The sequence below is a fragment of the Sinocyclocheilus grahami genome, unplaced genomic scaffold (assembly GCF_001515645.1).
Source record: "Sinocyclocheilus grahami isolate Dianchi unplaced genomic scaffold, SAMN03320097.WGS_v1.1 scaffold281.1, whole genome shotgun sequence".
Taxonomy (NCBI): domain Eukaryota; kingdom Metazoa; phylum Chordata; class Actinopteri; order Cypriniformes; family Cyprinidae; genus Sinocyclocheilus; species Sinocyclocheilus grahami.
In genome coordinates, this window is record NW_015505460.1 from 917,417 (window position 1) to 940,417 (window position 23,001).

At 37.2% G+C, this 23,001-nt stretch overlaps 1 pseudogene; it reads right to left on the bottom strand.

Annotated features, from left to right (window-relative positions):
- Positions 1-2,702: 2,702 nt before the first annotated feature.
- Positions 2,703-23,001, bottom strand: part of LOC107600315 (succinyl-CoA ligase [GDP-forming] subunit beta, mitochondrial-like) — a 74,806-nt pseudogene continuing 54,507 nt past the window's right edge.

Below are 23,001 nucleotides of genomic sequence, written 5' to 3' on the forward strand. Positions count from 1 at the left end.
TATTTCACTTCATGTTCAGTGAGAAATAGCTTTTCATCAAGATCTATCTATCTATATAGATTTTTTTTTTTTTATTCAATCGGTTCACTCCGAGCAGAATCGATATTTTAACGTTTCTGTTCCTGCATTCCTCTGTATTATTACGTTCCAAAACCGTTTCGAGAAGAAGAAATACCGGTTAATAATATACATTTTCTTTGCTTATAATTGTCACGCTTTGCCTACTGTGCAGGAGACGAAGGAGAATTAACATCAAAGGACTTTATTTTTTCAAACAGACCCATGGCGGATCAGGCAGTTCGGGGCGCCATGGCGGAGCAGACAGTTCCGGAGGCCATGGCGGAGCAGACATTTCAGGGGGCCATGGTAGAGCAGACATTTCAGGGGGCCATGGCAGAGCAGACATTTCAGGGGGCCATGGTGGAGCGGCCTCCGTGGCCTTGCCCTCAGCACTCGGCTCTCGTGTGACTCGAGGCTACATCGGACGGGACGAAACCATGCAGTGAATGAGGGGAGATAATTTTGCAGGAAATGCAGAAATAAGCCATTGGAGCGGCCTCCGTGGCCTTGCCCTCAGCACTCGGCTCTCGTGTGACTCGAGGCTACATCGGACGGGACGAAACCATGCAATGAATGAGGGGAGATAATTTTGCAGGAAATGCAGAAATAAGCCATACTTTATATAATAATTTAATAAGGCGCCCCTGTGTGTGTGTGTGTATAGGAGATGGAAAGCTATTTACTCACTGAGCATGAACTATACTTAAAGACAATATGGGAGTTTTCTTTTATCCAAGTTCTCTCCACTTAATATTCTACATAAAATAATTTACATATTGTAAAAGTTTTGACAGGAGGACAGCATGATCAAGTCACACGGATGATGAGCAAATAAATTAAATAATTGCAGTAACGGCAACAATAAAAAGGCTGGAATAGAATTCAAGACTGTCAGGTCTATCCTTCCAGGCAGAAAAACTTTATAAAACTACAGCTGAAAACGAAAACAAAATTTTAGTACAAGGAATCAAGCATCTAAGTTTTGTAACTTTATCCTTCTTTTTCATCCTCCACCTTAAAACTCAACTCCTTGTTAAGGAGACAAAGAGAGTAATTTAAATCGATCTTAAAGTGCTGCAATTACAGAATCCCAGGCTGGAATTCTATAAGAGGGAAATAGATTTCTCTGCCCATCTGTCCTATATGGCCAAACCATGAGACCTGAATATAAAGCACTGACTAGATAACAAAATCAACCACCTGAGAGCACTTTCGGCCAACATTTTCCCTTCAGCTTTGTTGTAAAACATATCCATTGTTGTCTTTTATGGCTCACCGCAATAATGCCACGCAGACTCCACGAAACAAGCCTCTGTGTAGTTTTACAGTGACAGAAGGCAATCCTTTAGACGACAGTACCTCCCAAAGCTCAAGGACAGTGAGAGGTCCTAGCAAGACTTAGGCTATTTCTCAGGCAAGTTTTCAGGAAACTTCCACCTGACCTTGAGAAGTACTGAATGGTATTAAACTCACACAGAAGAGCTCTAGATGTCCTTTTTATACTCTACTGAACTGGCAGCTCATAATGAGTGAATCGCCCAAGCGTCTGACAACCCAAATACAAGCGGCACGCCATCTACAAGCACATTGCTGGTTTATGAACTAATACATTTGTGGCTGTTACCACTAAACGACACAATAAATAACCAATATTCCTGAACGGATGACTTGACCTTACTGTCCAGGGAGAAAATTGCGCTTTTCACAAAGAGGCTGGCGATCAGTTTCATGCTAAACTCAAAAGACAGATTCCCAAAGTGGCAATTACCGTCTTGACATCCGTTCTGAGGGAAAAAAGTGACTGTAATTCTTTCAAAAGTCCAAATGAACAATTACAAGGGTGTATAAAAGAAGATAGCTTTTTAAAATGCAGTTTACATAATGAGACCAGGATACAGACTAGCTTTCGAACCACTATGACAGCTAGCTGACTCAGTCAGCATCATCTTAAGGGTTTCCAGCTCATCTATATTTATACAAGAAAGCGGCGCTAATTTCGGTCATTACATTTACTCTCAGACACACACATTCGGTGACCTCTGAATTAAGAGCATATTCTAAAAAGACTCCAACTCCACAGTCTAATCCATCAACACACTTGTATTTGACACGGTGAAGGAAGAGCTTGAAATAAGCAATTATTGAACCATCTCCTCGATTCACACCCATCCGCATTTCACCTTCACTTATACTTGGATACGTGCAGCACGCCATGGCATCGCTTGGTCAAAAATCAGCACTTTGCAGGCTGCGCAGGATGAGTTTGGGATTCCCGTTGCAGATTAATTTGACTGCGAGGCTGAAGAGTGAGAAGTGATGTACGTAAGGCAGAATGAAAAAGTGCAAGAAGACAAGGAGAAAGTGAGACAGAGGTCTGTTGCTCGAGGCATTTGATCCGGTCCGGGTGTCCTCTCGGATCGCCTGACAGATAATCCATTAAATGTTCCATCCCGCTGACGGATGGATTTCAGAAAACGCCTGTGAACACACACTCACGCACAGTCTAATGCTGTAATTATCATGTATTAGTCGTTTAAAAACACATTTTCTTATGGTACTGGAATAATTGTGATGTTCAATCAAAAAATAAAGCAAAAGACCGAAGTAAAGTGATTTTTTTTATTATTAATTTTTTTTTTCAACATTCTTGACTCATTTTTAAATATACATTAACTTTGAAAATACATTCAAGATTACAAAAAGCTAATTACATTTATTGTGGACTTTTAAAACATCTTCATGACAGGCACAGTATAAAAACCATACCACTTTATGATTATTTAAAACGAATAAACTAAATGCAAGTGAATATACATTATGAACATGTAATAGGGAAACTTTTTCAATATTGAATTGACTGGTCAATAACACATTCATTAAGGCAGAAATATTGAAGACAAACAATACTTAATCTCTAGTTTTAAATTTTATACTCATAAAAAAAGTCTCATCTCAATCTTCTAAACAAAATAAACCTTAATTCGGACTGGGACGGAGATATCATATGGAGATTAAGAAATCAATATCAGATTTGGGATACTTTTCACAGTTCAATCATATAAAAACTAGGCTATTCCACCATATGACACTTTCACCATATTTCATGGTTTCTATTGGGATTAATATGAAAATATAAATTCATTCTTATGATCAATAAAGGAAACTTTCCATAAAAAGGCTTAGAGTAAGGCAGTGAATATAACAGAGTTACTGATTGAGCTATAGAAATGGCTGCTTCCAGACAACAAAAAGTTTAACACGTTTCCCAAGACTGCCTCGCATTTAAGACCCTTTGAGAAGTTGGGGCTTGTGAAGAGGCGCTCAAATACAGCGTTGTCCCTGGAAAAACTGGACAAGATGCCCAGTGACTCTAGCAGGCTGGTACTGTGTGTAGCTGTGGTTCAGCAGGCAGATGAGAAAGGTATGTGTGCGTGAATGAAGTGTGTAAGGCTCTGTCTGTTTATGTCACGGTGATTCTGGCCACAGCCCTATTGGTTTGTGTATACTGTAATAATGGTGTGTATGCATATATGCATTTATTTCTTGGGAATGGCGGCAACAGCTTTCTTGGCGGCATCATCGAGGTCGGTGGCAGAGGTGATGGGCAGCCCGCTCTCAGACAGGATACGCTTTGCCTCCTGAACATTGGTTCCTGAACATCAACACATAAAACAATAGCAAACACACTTTGGTTAATGGGAGTTTTTAAGCCTTCACTTTTATTCTGACACACATACCATGGATGCATGATATACTCTACTGGCTATTTTCTTTTATTTATTGGCATGTGTTAATATTATAATGTCCACTGTTGGATATTTAACTGTGGACTCTCACTTCCCATAATAGTTCAAGCTTGAGTTTCACCATTGTGTCCACAATCATGTTTATTTTAGCTTAGACATCTGAAGTGTATTTTACTGTATGTTCATCGCAGGTTCACAAATAATAGTTGTAGTAAACTAAAACATTATTTATGCCTAATCATTTTTATCCGATCCAAAGACAAACTTAAATAATTTTTATAATACCAAACTAAAATCAGCTGCTTATATCTAGGCACACACTATATGAAATAATATTAACAAATAAAAACTTTGTGTGTGTGTGTGTGTGAGATATTGTTTTAAGAAAAATTAAGTTTAGCTCTAAACTATCACCTACAACAAATTCAAAATATAAATATTATTATATAAATAAAAACAGAAATAAATAAAAGTGAATATAATATAACAGAATAGAATACCAAAATATAATACCAAACCAATCATTACAATAATTTGTTTTTTTAGACCCGCAGATTATAAAATAATACTAGCGAATAAAAAAACAGAGGTATTTTTTGTTTAGGTCCATAATATCATCCGTAACATTAAAAAAAATCAAATAAAATGTTTGATATAATGCATTATTAATGCAGAATATGATGCAGAAATAATGCCGTTTGATTGAGATTAATTGGAATGCACAATGAAAAAACGTGACTTTTGAAAATTGTTAACATCGGAGTTGTTAAAAATAATATTTGTAGATAAAAATAGGTCTGTTTAGGTCTTCTATATATAAAATACAAATAAATAATAAAACAAGTTAAATCTACAATAAAAAACAAGTTTAGATCTATATCATCACACAAAAGTATAACTAATATTATATAAAATAAAATATTGTATTATATAAAAATTAAAGGGTTACGTATTCAACGTAATGATTATGTTCGGGGGTACTCTCCAAAACGGTGGAAGACGGTAACTCGGGGAGAAGAACTGCTGAATAAATGATGTTATTATTGTTTTCTTTGCGCACAAAAAGTATTTTCGTAGCTTCGTAAAATTAAGGTGAACCCCTGATGTCACATGGACTATTTTACAGATCTCCTTGCTACGTTTCTTGCTGTCTATGGAGGGTCAGAGAGCTCTCAGATTCCATCAAAAATATCTTAATTTGTGTTCCGAAGATGAACGAAGGTCTTACGGGTTTGGAACGACATGAGGGTGAGTAATTAATGACAGAATTCTCATTTTTGGGTGAACTATCCTTTTAAGCATAATTTAATAATGCTTATCATTATCCATCCTTACGACAAGGCCTAGGAAAGAAATCTGGCTAGAGTAAAAATTCAGAAAAAGTCATTGCTTTCTCAAAATGCTGTGAGTGGCAGGGCAGAGTTTGGGGAGTGTGTCTCTGCTGGTTTGAAGGAGCAGTAGTGTTGAAAATGCTTTGGGATCGCTCCATTGGCTGAAAAGGACAGGAAATGTTCCATTGGCTGAATGGCAATGGGGTTGTTCGTTCCATTGGCTGGAAACGAGAGTGCTGCGTTCACAGGCCAGGGGGGACGTGTTGGTGCCAGCTGCAGGCGTCCCGACTGAGCACGCACTGTATTGTTTTGCTTGGGCCACTCTTGCGGTAACACAGTGACTCTGAATGTCACTGAACTCTGGCCCCCTGACACAGGGCTAGGGCCCGGGGCCAACACAATAAAACAAATCAGAAAACTACTCCACAGGGGTCAAAAGGACGAAGACAGATTGCGAAGAAAAGGCAGAAGGGCAAGAAGTACAGGGAATGGAAGTTGTGAGATGTAAGTGAAGGAATAACAGACACGTGAGATGTGTGTGACTGTTGAGTAGAGGTGAGCAGCTGTGGATGACAGACGTGCTGGTTTCACAGGTGAATGTGGATCTCTCACTCAGAAAATGTGTCAAAAACTGTTTGTTTTTTTTACTTAAATTTTTTAAATGTTATTTTAAAACTACTGAAGAAGGAATTTAAGCAAAATGTTTAATAATGATTTGCAAACTACAACAGTGCACAGGATGTTTTCATTTGTTTTTACATTTTTTAAATTTACTTTTCAAATAAAATAAAAATAAAAAAACATTTATATTATATTACCATTATATTCTATTACATGTTGCATTTATACTTAGTTTATTATATCATTATTATTTAATTTAAACTATTTTATTAGGTCAGCATCTTGAACTTAATTGCACTCTATTTTATATTTTAGTAATTCATATATATTTTTTTCTAAACATATATTTTTTGTTTTATTTAATAATCTATAACTATTTTTAATTTAATTTATTTGATCTAAAAACTTATTTAAATATACATATACATTTAACAATGATATATTTTATCTAATAATGTTTTTTTTACTTATATTATTATTATTATTATCATAAACTTATTTTATTTTGTTTTATTAAGTTATTCAGACTAATTTAAACATTAACTATCATACTTTTTTTTGTTGTTGTTGATTTTATACATTATTTATACATTTAAATTTACATTATACAGTCTAAATTTTAGAGAGTGTCTAGGAAATAAAAGAAAGGGGAATGAGATCAGAACATGACGCGAGTCAGGCTTGAACTTGCATCCCCCACATGAGCACCTCAGCACCATGGATCTACATGCAAGCTGCTAAGCCACGACTCCAAGGCCTCATCTTTTTATGAACCATGCGGCACAAAATAATAGTGTTTACCTAAATGCATTATCCTGCATATTGGCCTGCAAATAAATCTGAACATTATCAGATTGGATCTGCAATTCTACAAGTACGAAAATATGTCTTTTAATGTGTCTGCACCGTATATCTGACTTATAGTAAATACATTTAGGCAACATACATATAACTCTAAAATATCTCTATGCCAACGTACAAGTATCTGTATACACATGTGTGTGTGTGTACGTGTGTGTTGTTGTTGTCCAGCAGTGTAATTATGATAATACTCGCTCTCTCAGGGGAGAGGATGTTCTAATCAATAGCAGTTTCATGAGGAATTCAATTACCAGCACCACTTAACTACTGATATTTCAGCGCTTTTGTCCGCTCGCACAATAACTCATTTCTAACACGTCTCCCACATTTGGCAGCACAAAACAATCAATTGTATAATTTCATTAGCAGAGGACGAGGGCGAGCAGGGCTGTGTGCTGGGAGTATAGAATATCCGCTGTCCGCCGCTGCTTGACAATGCCGAGTCGTCTGAGGGCAACGGGAGCAAACTTCAACAAAAGCCATGAAAAATACTCATATATACACACACTTATAGGGATTTTTGGACTGCTCTGATAGGAGGCTCTGTGTGAGTCAAATCTCTTCATGTGTTATGTATGTGGCAATATCTCACACATATATTGATCTCAGCATCTAAGAGCTGACAGGCACGCAGGTCTGTACTCACTCACTGCCACTAGGTGCTGCTAGAGACCAACTTAACACCAAAACCAAGCCGAATGATTCAGTATGAATTGGCCTATGTCTCTGAACAAAGCTTACTTTAGAGTATCTAATGTTTAAACATGCATACTCATTATGGAACTGACAGAATATGATTATGAATAAGTATGCACAGATAATAATAATTTGATGTTTTGAAAAGGAGTTCTATCAGAAAACTGCACGCGAGTTATCATTCTGCAGCATTATCTTGGCACAACCATTCAAAAGTATGGGGTCAGGCAGTTCAAGCATTGCAAATGTTTTCAACACTGATAATAAGAAATGTTTCTTGAGCATCACATTTCTGAAGGATCACATGACACTGAAGACTGGAGTAATGATGCTGAAAATTCAGCTTTGATATCACAGGAATAAATTACGTTTTAATATACATTCAAATAACAGTTCAATTGTAATACTATTTTACAATATTACTGTTTTACTGTGTTTTAATCAAATAAATGCAGCTTTCAAAATAAAAACAATAAATATATAAACAAATAAAAATGTAATAATCTTACCAAAAATGTTTGAACAGCAATCTACATAAATATCCACTAAAATACACAATATTGTGAAGACTAAATGCATCCAAACTCCTTTATATCTGCTCTGGCATGCTTGGTATGAGGCCCTCTAAAAAATTTTTTGTCCTTTTTCTAGTCATATACACTTCACAAATCAGTGTACAAAATACTATTGCTGGCAACCAAAAAGGTGTTTTGGAACATCTAGTACCCAAGTGATCTAGTACTCGCAGCTCCATTTAACACATTTTACCATATTTAAATTCTTACTGAAGTATTTCACAGGCTCCGCCACTAAATTTGCACAGAAATGTAGCAGATTCAGATAACAGGATGCTAAAATAGTTTTTTAATACCATTATTCCAAAGATATGATTTGTCTTTGATTATTTTATAACTTTTAAATTAATACGACACATTATTTTAGGATAGTGTCATACAGAAATCATAATTTTACATACTTTTCCCTTATGATATTTTTGGTACAAGAATCAAGCAAATTTACACAATTGAAAAACAATATTTTTTATATCATGTGTCTGATTACAATTTCAATATATCTTTATGCAGCTAAATGACATGTATAGCCCGTACATTTAAACAAAGATGACAAAAAGAATTCCAATATTAATTAAAATACGTGAATTTTTAAGATTTAAATTGACCCAGTGTTTTTGAGTGAACAACTTCGTTGTACTTTTGGTCTGAACTGAGTCCCACCGATCCAGCAGGTTGAAGAACAAAATCGTACAATATACCCAAACAGGATGTTCTTTATGTGTTTTTGACAGTCTTAGGTATCTATATGAAGGAGCTGATTGTGAAAAAGCTGGAAGAAGAGAGTATAGGTCCATACGCACGCACACACTCATATGCATCTGAAGTCTTTCTTGGAAAGGTGGGACTTACGGAGAGGCTGGGTATTGAGAAATGGGCCTGAATCAATAGGCAGCTAATACACCTAAACTCTAAGCTGGGAAGCATCTTATAGCGATCTGTCAGACATGATCAGCCACAGACAGAGAGACAGAATAGACGATCGATCTGTAAGCAGCATGCTGCCTCTTACACCCATTACTGAGGGCTTTCAGGCCACTGTGTCTAATTCACTTTTCCAGAGAGGGCAGGCGAATCTGAGCCACTATTGCTTCAAGGCATTTTCATTTGGATGGAAAATGCTTTGTGAAAATGGTGTGTCAGTAATTACTTTTGCACTATGTATGATATAAAGGCTTTTAGCCATTTAATTTACAGGGCTATTTCAAAATAAAAATTACTGAATTATTTTTAATATGTAAATTTAAATGCATTAGAAATTTTTAAGTGAATGAACATTATTAAAGGGATAGTCTACCCAAAAATGAAAATTCTGTTGTTAATTACTCACCCTCATGCCGTTCCGATCCAGTAAGACATTCATCATTCATCTCCGTAACACAAATTAAGAAATGAAATCCGAGAGTTTTCTGACCCTGCATAGACAGCAAGGGAACTACCACATTCAAGACCCAGAAAGGAAGTAAGGACATTGTTAAAATAGTCCATGTGACATCAGTGGTTCAACCTCAATTTTATGACGCTACGAGAATACTTTTTGTGTGAAAAGAAAACGAAAACAACAAATTTATTCAGCAATTCTTCTTTTCCGTGACAGACTTCGACACACATTCACGAGAGTACCATGACGCATGTGTGTGGTGCTGCTGCCGCAGGAGCCGGCGTACTGATGTAGTAGAACCCGGATGCTCTGTGGCTTGTTTGCCAGCCTTGGTTGAACCATGGATGTCACATTGACTAACGATGTCCTTACTACCTTTTTGGGCCTTGAATGTGGTAGTTGCGTTGCTGTCTATGCAGGGTCAGAAAGCTCTCGGATTTCATCAAAAATATCTTAATTTGTGTTCTGAAGATGAACAAAGGTCTTAAAGGTTTGGAACGACATGAAGCTGAGGCCCAGTGTCACACGAGCACGTAGCGTTAGCATACACAGGTGAGAGGTCCCGCAATCAACGCCTGGCCCCTCTGCTCCTCTCACTGCCACCAAACAAATGCTGCACCGTGACACACTTGCTAACCAACACCAACAATCTCTACACTTGACAGGCACAGGGTTGCTTACAGGTAAAGGTTTTACAGAAAACATTTTAAAAAATAGAAGTTAAACTGGAACCTTTTTTTTGTTTAGATTTTTATTTTGTCATTTTCGCCTTTATTATGCTTGGACACATCAGCAAAGTGGGGGAGAGAGAGAGGGAAAGGTCCTGAAGTCGGGATTCGAACTCGGGACGGCCATAGCGTAACAGCACTGTATGTTGGCACTCTGCCCACAAGGCTATCCGGTGCCAAAATTAAACTGGAATCTTTGATTCAGAAATTGCATATTTTGATTTAATTGACATTATTTGGCCACACCCACCTTCGAGCCTAACCACCAGGGGAACCTTGAGCTCCAGTTCTCTGCAGGCCTTGGTGATGCCGTTAGCAATGATGGCACAGTTAACAATCCCCCCAAAGATGTTTACCAAGATGGCCTCTACCTGAATGCAGAAAAAGAAGAAAAACTGGGTGAAAAAAGCTTTATTTAGATAAAAACATGACACTGCATTAGCAAATGCAATCTTTAAGAACATAAAAAGGCAAGAAAGCAAAACCTTCAGGGTTCTCACAAAATATTTTTTTTTGAATTATTAAGATGGTAACACTTTAGTATAGGGAACAATTATTACTATTAACTAGTTGTTTATTAGCATGCCTATTATTAAACATATTGGCTGTTAATTAGTACTTATAAAGCATATATTCTGCATGACCATATTCTACATCCCTAATCCTTAACAGTTTAACAACTACCTTACAACTATTATTAGTTTATTGAGGCAAAAGTCATAATTAATGGTTTATTAATAGTGAGAATTGGACATTGAAATAAAGTGTGACCATTAAAATCAATCAATTCCAAAGCAATTAAACATTTTAGAGTTGAGGATAACTGGAAAAGTTCATATTCATGATGGACGATCATGAAAATGTCTATTATTTGTAACATTGTACAACAGTTCTAATATTTGCAGGCTTTCCATGACTGGAGAAAACCCTGAACCTCACATGAAAAAAGACCAGCTGCCAAATAGGCTATTAGCATGCTAAAAACCTTCATGGGGCTGGAAAAGGGATTTGAGGTGCTTAAGTCCTGAAATGAGCAGCCCACCTGAGGAGAAGCTAGATATTTGAGCCTAGCGCAGTACAATGCTATATAATGACCATAATTCCTCAAAAGGGGGAAAAAAAGAAGCAGATTATACTTCACACAATCCAACGGTCATTTACATAAATGTATAGCAGCAATCAAAGGGACATTAATGTGTGCAAACGCGCGCACACACACACACACACACACAGAATTGTTAACAGCTCATGAATGTGTTACTCTTACAAGGTAAGAATTTAAATTACTCAATGTCAATTTATTTCTGTCAAATTAGCAAATCAACAGATCAGATTAATTTGGCCTGTTTACTCATAATCTATGTTAATCTGTGGCAGTGACTGCTGGCTGCTTTCGGTGGTAATGATGTTTACATGGTTAGAGAAGAAAATCAGAGGATCAGAGAGATATTGGCAGTTTCACCCACAAATGCTGTTACTCGCCTTACCGGCTAGAAACTAGAGCTCCCTATTTTGTGAATATGTGTAGTGTGAACGAGTTCAGACACAAGCAAGGTTTTCTAAACACTGGGATTTTGAGAACTCAATTATCTGTTACATGATTAAGAGGTCACACATTACGTGTAGCTTGTTCTTTGTAATTGCATCTTCGCTGTAGCCATTTAAAAAGCACGGTGACATTATTACATTTGTTTATAACAACAACAATAATAATATTTTACTGACTTTTTTGTTTAATGCAGAATAGACCGTTTAAAATGGCATAATTGCTTTTTATTTATCTATTTTATATATTATTATTATTAATTATTTAATATTGATTCTACACATTAAATACTCAGTTAATAATCATGATTTGTTTTGTCTAAAAAAAACTGTTCATAATGGCATAAGTGTTTTTTTCATAATTTACATTTCTGTTTATTATTATTATTATTATTAATTTTAGAAGTAACAACAACAATAATAATAAATTTACAAACTATTTTTGTTTAATGCAGGATAAACCCCTAGGTTCATAATGAAATAATTGCTTTTTTCACTATTTATTTTATAAATTATAGATAATAATAATAATAATAATATGTATTATTAAATATTAATAATTATTAAATCCATTATTAATTATTATTATTATTATTTACAAGCTACAACAGCAACCAATAATATCCAATAATAATAATAATTATTATTATTATCATTATGGTTATTATTGGTGATGATAATATTATAAATATACATCCAAATACAAAAACCCCCCCCCGAAAAACACTAATTTGACAATGATACATAAAAAAAAGAAAAAAAGAAAAGGTTTTGATGCCTTCATAAACAACATTTTCAATAAATAAATATAGCGAGTAGCTGATGCTCACTAGTTTTTATAGTGTATTCTGGAAATTTTTAGGCAGTTTCAGTGCAATGCAACCATCTTGACAGCCCTCACAATGGCTGACTCCCTAGACAGTGCACTTACTACTGACTAAGACACACCCAGACACACATAGAGAGAAAAAGAAAATCCATATACGATTTTTACATAAAAAGGGGAAAAGAATCAAAGATAAATCCACAGGCTGCCACACAATAGAGGTGAAAAGACTGAGACAGAAATAGATACAGGCCGAGACCCATGCACAGAGAGGCAAGACAATGCCTCCACCAACAGGTACATCCCCACCTGGCTGAGCTGCCAGATGGCAAATCCACATCTTTACATCCTGAGATATCTCGGACAGCTAGTGTTTCATTGTCAACTTGTGATATAAATAAATCTACACCAAAACAAATGAAGCAAAACACATCTGGCTGTTGTGTTGCTGACAGACTATAGGGCGCCCAATGCCAGAGTTTCCAGCATGTGACCCTGAAACAGCACACGGCAGATGAGTGTGGGGTCTGTTAGTGGATCTGACGGACTGGATGGAGACAGAAAAGGGAAACTGTCTGTAATGTCCAGCTGCTGATGCTGGAACTGGCAGGCATTTGCCATGACTGCAGAATGTCTACATCTGCTGTGTCTTCCACATCAATGGTAACGTCTGAGCTACTGCAGTCTACACAATAATCAACTCCAGCAAGATACAGACAGGAAAAAGCATGATAAGTAGAGACACAGTCACAGCTCAGCCAAAAGGGAGTAAAACTTGACCCAGACCTTTCAATTCAGAGCCCTGCTCAAACTGAGAAGCCTATCGTCACAAACACAACCACACCGAAGCATGTCACACTGACTAAAGTATGTCACACAGACTAAAACTAGCTCAGAATTCAAATCAAAAGGTTTAAAATGTCTGAGACCCAATATGTATTCAATATATATTTCTTCTCCATTATACATTATATTATCAGCACATCAAATTAGTGAAAAGTTGATAATAAAATGAAATAAATCAAATTAACCATTTATTAGATTAGATTTTCAATCCCAGAATTTCAAGGTGGCCTTAGACTTTTGGGTCCCAATACACCTAAAATAGCTGACTGAAATACAGGTGAATAATTAATAATAATTAATTAAAGATCAAGGTAACAATAACATTTTAAAATATCAAATACAAATGTGAAAAAAGTGATGCAATTTGTAATTGACATTATTAAAATGAATGTGAATAAAAACACATTTTATGCATGATTAAAATGTAAATAATTAGGATATATATTTATATATTTTTCCTACGGTTTTAATTCTGGTATGAATAAAGATTTGTGATGTCATTTTCTGTCACATTTAAGACTCACAAAAAATTGAAAATATTTTATTGAAATACAGGAAATTAAAGTAAGATCTAAGGTGAACAATGTTATTAATACACACACACACACTGTGTATATATACAGTATATATAAAGATAAAATAATATGGAAAAAAATTATTTTTGATGTCATTTTCTATCACATTCGGATCTTATAATTGGGATATATTTTATTGAAATACAAGAAATGAAAGAAAAATGTCAGGTGATTATAATGTTATAGTATATAAAAAAGGATAAAATATTTGATTCAAATACAAGCATATAAAATTAAACCTGTTTTGTGATGTCATTTCCTGCCACATTTGAATCACATAAGCTCTTTGCTGTTCCCAGCTGCTTTAGGTTTGCTCTGCTCCTCAGGTTTTCCCTACACTCCTTCCACTGACACTAGGGGGCAGCACAGATCCAGGAGCAACAGCACAAAGCCTCATTCTCCACACAATAGTGTCTTCAGCAGCAGCACATTTTTCAAGCCGGCCTTTATTGTGCACAGTCATATTTCTTCCAGTCATGCGTTTCCTATTGACATCTATGTATATTAATGATACAGTAGGCATGATTTATGCTTTCTCGTACATGAGTAAATGCTGCTTCGCAAAAATATAGTGCACTTCGCTCAAACTGCCAGTGGGATTTAGAATGAAAAAGAACAAATGCGATAGAAACTGTCAGAGGGGCAGGATCTTGTTTTTCGTATTTTTCACAAAACAAACTCGTTTTGCTGTTGGAATGTCGGACTGCACCTCTAGGCTTGAACATTCTGAAGCAAATTTCTAGCATATTGCATTAATGGTAAAGTAGAGCATATGCAACGCAGAGCAGGCTTTGCTTATGACAGTGACATGAAAAAGAGGGCTGAATGCACTACAGGTATTGACACAAAGTAGCATACCACAGATTGATCTAGAAAATAACTTTTTGTGTATATGCTAAACATGAAGCTGTCTTACATTTTATTTTGCTCACTTCAGCTGTCCACTTGTCATCAGCTCTTGCTTTTCATAGCTGCAGTAATCCAATTCATCTACTCTTTGTTGAGTGCAAGCTCAATTTAGATCAATTTATAACTGATTAAGATAGCTAGTCATCTGTACTCCTAAAAGGTGTCAAAATAAATGAATGAATGATTTTATTTATTTTATTATTAGTTTTTTTATTTATTTTATTGGAAACACTAGAAGCCTGCTTCTGTCATGGAAGTAAAAACAAATACAAAAACTAAAACTAAAATAAAAAAAAAAATAAAAAAAAAATTAAAAGGTAATTGCAACTTTTCATTTAACATTCCTGATTTTTTTTTTGAGAAATATTAACTTAGAATTGCAAGAAAGACATCTGAAATGTGCAATAAAAAGTCGCAATTACCTGTTTTATTCTTTTATACCATGGCAGAAATAGGCTTTCATAAGAAGCAATGCTCCCTGAGAATTATAATGATACAAATAAGAATGCTCATCCTCCAAAGCCATCTGCCACATAATTAGGTTATTGGCTATTTTTATAAATTTTTTAAAGTCCTTCGATATGTTACAGCCAAACGTCCTGTAGAGGAAGTATGTCAATACAGGAAAGAAAACAACGAATGGGATCTTGATGCCATTTTGCGGCATTCTCTGCATCTGCAAACAGTATCAAAGCCCTCTTAAGCAAAGTATACCATCTCTCAGAGATGCTGTTTGTCTGCATTAGCCGCCAGTGGGTCTAGTATCACATGCTTTTTCTAGTATCATGACTTCTAAGAAAGCTGTGAGTAACGGCATCAATATGTTGTCCCTATTGGTTTTCACTTTTAAGAAAGCAGCCTACTTTTGATTAGGCCTTTTCATCTTTATTTGCTTTGGAGTATCTTTTGTTTCAGGGAACGTTCTCTACGTCACGAGACGTCTCTGGTGTTGGTAGCGGGTTCGTGCCAATAGCTTGTACACTGCGCCCACTGGTCAATCATTAGTTTCCTCTGTCCTCTGTGATGTGATTTAAAGCCTTGGAACAATAATCTCAAAAACAAGATGAAACAAAAGCCGTTTGATTTAAAAAAGGAGGCAAATCTCCATTAATGCGGTGCTCATTAGAAATACCGTTGTGCCGCTGTCAGCGCCAGGAAGTGTGTTATGTGGTCGGGGAGCACTGGCATTATCATCCAACCGCACATTGGCAGCTGTGCTCCCAGAGAAAGGGGGGTCTACACTGTTGACCAGTGCTAATCAATCTGCGGTAGTGCATCCGTCTTTTGTTAATGCTTAAAAGAGTGAAAACCTTCATCTCGCCGTACCCTATTAGCACCATTGCTCTGGTTTATCTGCGCAACGCAGGCTTCGCACACTACCTTTCGGATGCTTTCGCACCTTAGTCTCTTAGTTGATGTGGAATACTTCAATAAGCTAGAAGTCAAAGGTTAAAACCCAACATTTTCTAATGAAGAGGGGCGGCTGACAGCAGTCATCCATCTGAAAGGAGGAGCGAAAGGGGAATTGTTTGTTTTGCACATTAGAAAGGCGAAATAATGGCATTTCTGTAGGTGTGTAGACGGCGATATCAGGCGAATTGCTTCCTTATAGTTTTAAATATTAACAGTCAGAGCATGAATACAAGAGACGCTTTTGAGGAAAAAAGGCACATTATCAGAGCTGGGAAACACTTCTGATGGACAAAATGCTCCAACGTGCCATTTGAACAGACTGGGCTTCACATCTCATATCAGTCACCCAAACTTCGCATAGTCACAGAGATATGAAAATAATATTCAAATATTTTGGCAAAGTGTAAGCTTAGTGACAGCAAAGCCAGTGCTGTCGATAAGAAAGTTAATATGCTGTTTCCTTTTTGATATCTGTCTTTTGGCTCTCTTCATTTGGCACAATCTTATCAAATCTAGAGGCTATTTTTCCCCTTCTGCTAATCCATTTCCAGTGGTTCTGCCATTCCTCTGGAGCAAAGAGAAAGATCCCAGGCTGTTATTGAGGGCTCAGATTGGGCCTGGCACAGGGGATAAGAGAGAAATAATTATCCAGCCTGCTGAAGCATGACAGCTTCTCTCTTCACAGAGAGTGAAGGAGATGAAGCATTGTGTCAAAAAATCAGCTCGCAAAACACAGACACATCTTGACACCACCATTCCGAGTAACGCTTCGTGTTAGGAGACACTAGAGAACCGCCGGTCGACTTTTCTTGATTGACAGTTTTGACGGGATGTCTCTTCCGGCTTGTGGCTGGAGCTGAACGTATCGAATGCATCTTGGTCAACACGAGCTTCAGGCAACCTGATCTCATGACTAAAACGTACCTGTGAGAACTTTTTCGCAAGATGCGAAATACATACCGGCATTTGAGTTTCGTGACATATTCAATGTGAAATGTTCAATGAGTGGCGCTAAAAGAGTGTTTTTTTTTTTTTCCCTGGATCACATGAACGTACATATGGTAAGTTTTATGTGATGTTGGTTTTGTATTTGTCACCGCAGTTCTGATTTGAAATGTCCATTGAGTGGCGCTATAACTCTAAATCCCAAAGTATACTTCAGATTTTTACGCGTACGCTAGCGTATGCGTACAGTCGAACGTGTAGCCTTTCAAAGTATACTCCATTTCATGATGTGCAGGAAAGCATGCGGTCGGCGCATGCGCTCTAGAACACTTCATCCATGTCCAGTGTCTGCTCTATTTTTCTTTGTTAAGATATGACCGATATATCAGATATTTTAGAACTCTTTTAAACCAAAGCTGAGATGCCTTGTACCCTCTCGCTCACATGTACTCGACAATGTGAGCATCTGTTGTTGTTGCAGTCTCCGCTATTTTGTTGTTCCGTCATTTTAGTTTCGTTGTCTACTGTGAAACAACAGCCCGGAATAGTGTTGCCACCTGGTGGAACAACTGGTTACTGCAAAATAATTTAATGTGCATGTGCGGCCTGCGCGTACAGTACGAGCATACTGTTCTGATGACGAAATTCGCGTCACACTCACTGTACGCTGTCCCTCGCGAACACGTAAAAAGGGAAGTATACTTTGGGCTTAATGCTCCGTGACGTTTTAAAATAACGTATCATCTGCACTACACATAAACCTACCTGATAGTATGAATAAGATTCATAAAAAATGTGACATAAAATGCAATTGCAAGCATGCCGTTTTAGCTTGTTTTTTGATCTCTCATCTTTCAGCTCTTTCATCGTGAGTCATGTTTTTCATGGGATTTGTACCCAAGGATTCCATATCCTAAGTTAAATTTCGCGCCGGCTAGGCTACCAAGCAAGCTTCTTATGTCCGGAAAGTGAAACATGGAGCTGTAATCTTGACTGTGTACAAAAACGATTACAAGTGCTCAAAGTTTCTGTTGGAAACTGCAGTGATATGCACTTATTGGTACGTATTTTGCGTCTTGCGGAAAAAGTTCCCACAGGTACGTTTTTTTCATGAGATCAGGTAGGCTTCAGGATGTAAGGATGCATAAAAAGGGAGAAATGGTCACATTTGGGATGTCCATCTTTCCCCAAAATTCAGATTCATAATGGTACCACAGTGATCCCATGATTTTCGCAATGCACAGGAAATTTTGGATTTCATAGGGTCCAATTGTATCCTCAAGGTCCCTCAATCTACCTTGTTCCAAGAATCTCTCTTCTCCATAGAGACGTCAATGGTTTGCTCTTGAAACGAAATTCATTATTTTTCTCTCTCAAAACACGTGCCATTTTCTCCATAAGATCCAGGCAAATCAACAGCGACTATGGGTTCACATTGTGCTAACGCCTTTCATCCCTCCGTACCACATAAAGTTGTGGTCAGACGTATGTGCCTGCTCTCTCTATCTCCAGGAAAGAAAAGAAAGCAATCAAAGCAGAAATGGATTTGCAATCAGACTACAGGCATTGACGGAAGGGGGTGCGGTGTGTCCTAGTGAATTGAAACCTGGCGTCGGCCATATCCGCTTCAAGGTCTGTTTCTCTTGTGCCTTAGTGGTAGGGTTGTGAACTGTGACAGCTTTTCAGGTTGAAGCATATCAGAGATGAGCTAGACCATCCTTTCAGACAGCACGTCATTCAATTCTCCCTCAACACACAGGACTCAATACTGTCAATAGACAAAAGGACAGATTGAGCTTCATGAGGATGAAAACACTCATAAAAACACACATGCATAAACACTTGAGACAATATCAGCAGCAAGTTTCAAGTCTGGTGGTAAAGAGTCGAATAATGGAGATTTGAATAATTTTACAAGAGAATCAAACTGTCCTTCAGTATTGCAGGTTTTCCTCAAACATGCAATATTCCAGCTTTTGACTAGAATGGTACCTTTCTAAAGTTGCCTTCACCTGTTGATATGATTTTCTGTGCAGGAACTATACTCTCATTCGGGCGTAATAATCAAGGAACTTTGCAGCCGTACTATGGGTCCAATATTATCATTGTGCCAGCTGCACCCATGGTACGGCAGCAAATTTCTAAATTGATTTCATTTTTGAGCGAGATGCTAATGGTCTAATCAGATTCAATGATCTATGCTAAGCTGCAGCTAAAAGTGCTACCGCCATACCCGGAGATCGGCTGAATGGATTCGAAAACAGTAAAACTCAACTGTTTAACTCTAGGGGAGTTGGAAAATAGTGGCGTGTTCCTTTAAACACCAAATATGTTCTGCGGCTTTTCGCTTGGACAGAAAGAAGACTGGAGAACCTGTCATGTCACACCTGGTTAGGACACCATGGCTTGTGCTGTCTGGCATGAAGGGGCTACGAAAGCACACTGCAATCTGAATGTGTGTGTGTGCATGCAAGTTTCTCTGTAAGTCTCGTTATGTTTCCTCCTGCATTTTCTAATCAGACCTCCTAAAAGAAAATACAGATGCAGGAAGCCAAGTAAATGCCCATCACAGCTCAATTTAAAATCTGAACTTGGATGCAGGCTCATTTATGAGAGAAATCTGCAGGTCTCAAAGGTCTCGGAAGACGATGTGTTGCAGATATGAAAGAGGAAATGGAAAAATGGAAAACTGATTCGAAAATTATACACTACTGCTTTGTTCCAAAATCCAGTGAGCTGCCTAGTGAGAAGGCATCTTGAGATATCAAGGGCATGACGAAGCAAAGGCTCTTAAGACACTCAATTTTGAGCCAAAACAAGTGTCCTTTGTGTTGGAGACAATCAAGCTCTGCGAAAAAATTTTTTCCTGATAGTGAATCAGATGGTGGCTCAAGCTTTTAGCTTAGCAACGTGCTAAAAACAAAAACTACTGAATATTAATAATAATTTATATATTTAAAAACATTTAAGTCATCCTGTGGCCCCCTGTTTGAGAACCACTAGCGTCCAAATCAGTCACTTATAAGGGTTCCATGAAAAGGCAGCTGCCTATGTAGTCACTAGGCAGCTCACTATAACTTGGGACAGAACATCTTTCATACAAAAGCTGTCCTGATATTCCATCAATGAAAATAATGAGAGTGGAAAAATTGTGACACTCAAAAACATGCATTGACACTTTAAAATATGCAGAAATTATCAAATGACGGGATAAAAAATGAGCGAGCAAGCAAGCATGGCGAGAAAGCTGACACATGTCAGTCAAGACGGCAGATTTCATTTCCTCTCATGAAGCCTTTCGCTCATGCGCACGCACGCACGCACGCACGCGCGCGCGCACACACACACACACACACACACACACACACACACACAGAGCTGCTGTGTGGAGCGGCTGACATCAGCAGACAGCGGTGGGAACATTATTCATCCCGAAGAGAGACGTGTCGTCAGTGACAGACAGACATAAATATCCCATAACACCCTCAGAGGGGTTAATGTGTGTCGATCAGAGAGCACTGAGACAGGGGAACAGAGATGTTCAACAGACAGCAAATGTATCACACATGAACAAGAGCACAGGAACACATGCAACACTCACACAGCCATCACTACACGCTGAATACAGGAGAGCGGAGAAGCACAGTGGAGCGGAAATCCTGCCAAATATAGGAAGACGCTCAACAGAATCAACTGACACATTCACAAATGTATGAAGTCCTTCTTGCCTTGGAATTTAGCTACATTTGAAATGACTTGAATTCTACTTTATATCAGAACAGCTATGGTATCTGACTCGTTGTCATTTCTTTAATATAATAACTTGTTGATGGTATTTTACAAATGCTGCTTTAGTGTGTTTGTGGATGAACACTAGAGTTTCATGGCACAACTACACAAAACGGGTATTTCAACACATGGAGATATTTCAAGTGAACACTGAAATGAAGAATCACCCAAACTACCTGATTGATACACATGGCACGACTTTCCTTTTCGCCTGACATCACCTAGCCCAGTTATAGAGATGGGAATTGTAAAGAATTTTACAGTTTTGGGTCCTTAATTGTTCCATTGACTATTATTTTAGTACTTTTCCTGCTGATAATTTCAATAATAAATAAACGTTAAAAAAGCTGTTTAATGGCTTTTTTATGACTTTTCACAGTCTTTTTAAAGGAGGCATAAATGCAATCCAATAAGTGGCCTTAATTAATATATTAAACAACAATATTAAACAAACAAAAAAAATGTGACATACTTGAAACAAACCTCTTAGCCTCACCAAGGCAGCATTCATTTGATCAAAAAACAAACAGTAAAAACAGTAATAATCTGAAAAATGATTGCAATTTAAAATCACTGTTTTCTATGATAATATATTTTAAAATGTAATTTATTCCTGTGAATTCTAAGATGAATTTTTAACAGTGTTTAGTGTAATGTGATCCTTCAGAAATCCTTCTATTATGCTGATGTGTTGTTCAAGATACATTTATTATGATCAATGTTCAAGACAATTGTGCTGAATAATATTTTTGTGGAAACTATGATACTTGATGAATGGAAAAATAAAACTGAAATAGAAATATTTTGTAACATAAAAGTCTTCACGGTCACATTTGGATATTAAAATGAAAATTAATAAAAATAAACATTACTGACCCCAAACCCATAAAAAAATAAACCCAACTGAACTGGTACCATTGGTTATAGATAAAGTATTAAATTAAAAAACAAATAAATGTAGCTACTACTCACTAATCAATGACCTGCAACAGACTGCAAGCTCTATTATAGAACGCCTGCTGCTTACATTCCTGATCGATAAAATGAAGTCACATTATGAAAGTAAAGCGATGCATACATACATGCATCTAAGTGAAATTTATCATCCACTACACCACATGAAATCTTCACCAGCTCGTGATAAGGCAGAAGTGACAGACAACCAAATTCAATGCAGCCAGACTTAACCGAGGCCATACAACTCTCACACACAACGCACACTGCCGGCCTTGAGATCTGCTAGCTGTACTGGAGCTTACCCCCAGTCTGACTGTGTGCGCATACAGTTTTTCCCTTGACAGGCCTGGGTAGAAAAATTTATAGCAGTGCATTTCCACACAAGACACAAGTTCCCAACATCTACTTCAATCATGGAGCTCTGCCACAAGTAGACTGCGGCACTGCGCTTTGCTGCGAGCCAGAATTACTTTATTAAATTGAGGAAATGCATAATACACACAGAATTGCATACATAATCACCTCTGAGACTCGTCTCAACATACCAACACTGCATATAAAAGACCGACCCTCCTATTTTGTTTGTGACGCTCCGTGGCCAATCAAAATTAATTTATTCTAATGTATTCACGCAGAAGGTCAATTATCCAAATGATTCAGATTCCGATTGCACCGGACCTTAGAAGCCAATGAGGCATCTAAAGGGCAGCTGTGCGCTTTTTTTGCAAGGCAAATCGTCCTCTTTTAGTTACAGTTTAGAGACATGTCTCAGCCTTTGTAAAAACGACACTTGCTAATGGCCACAGAATCGGTCTTTAACAACAGCTGTAAAAGTAAGCATATTAAATATTAGCTAGCAGTGGTAACGATTGCCGGACAAGGACGGTGAACGACGATACATAAAACATTTATTCAATTACTTTTTAAAGTTGTAAATACTTTAAGATAATTTGTATTTATTCATTCTACATAGTTCTTATCTATAGGACAATATATATATGGACCATATATTTTACAAGGTGCACAAAATAACCTTTCCCTCAGAAATTTCCAATTGATTTTTTTTTGTTTTTTGTTTTTAAATGGGACTTAAGGGGTGTTGGCATATAGGCAACCACATAACCAACCGAATGCTACTTGCTATATCATAATACATTTCCTGTTATTGGACATTTTGTTATAATAATATAAGTAACTCAT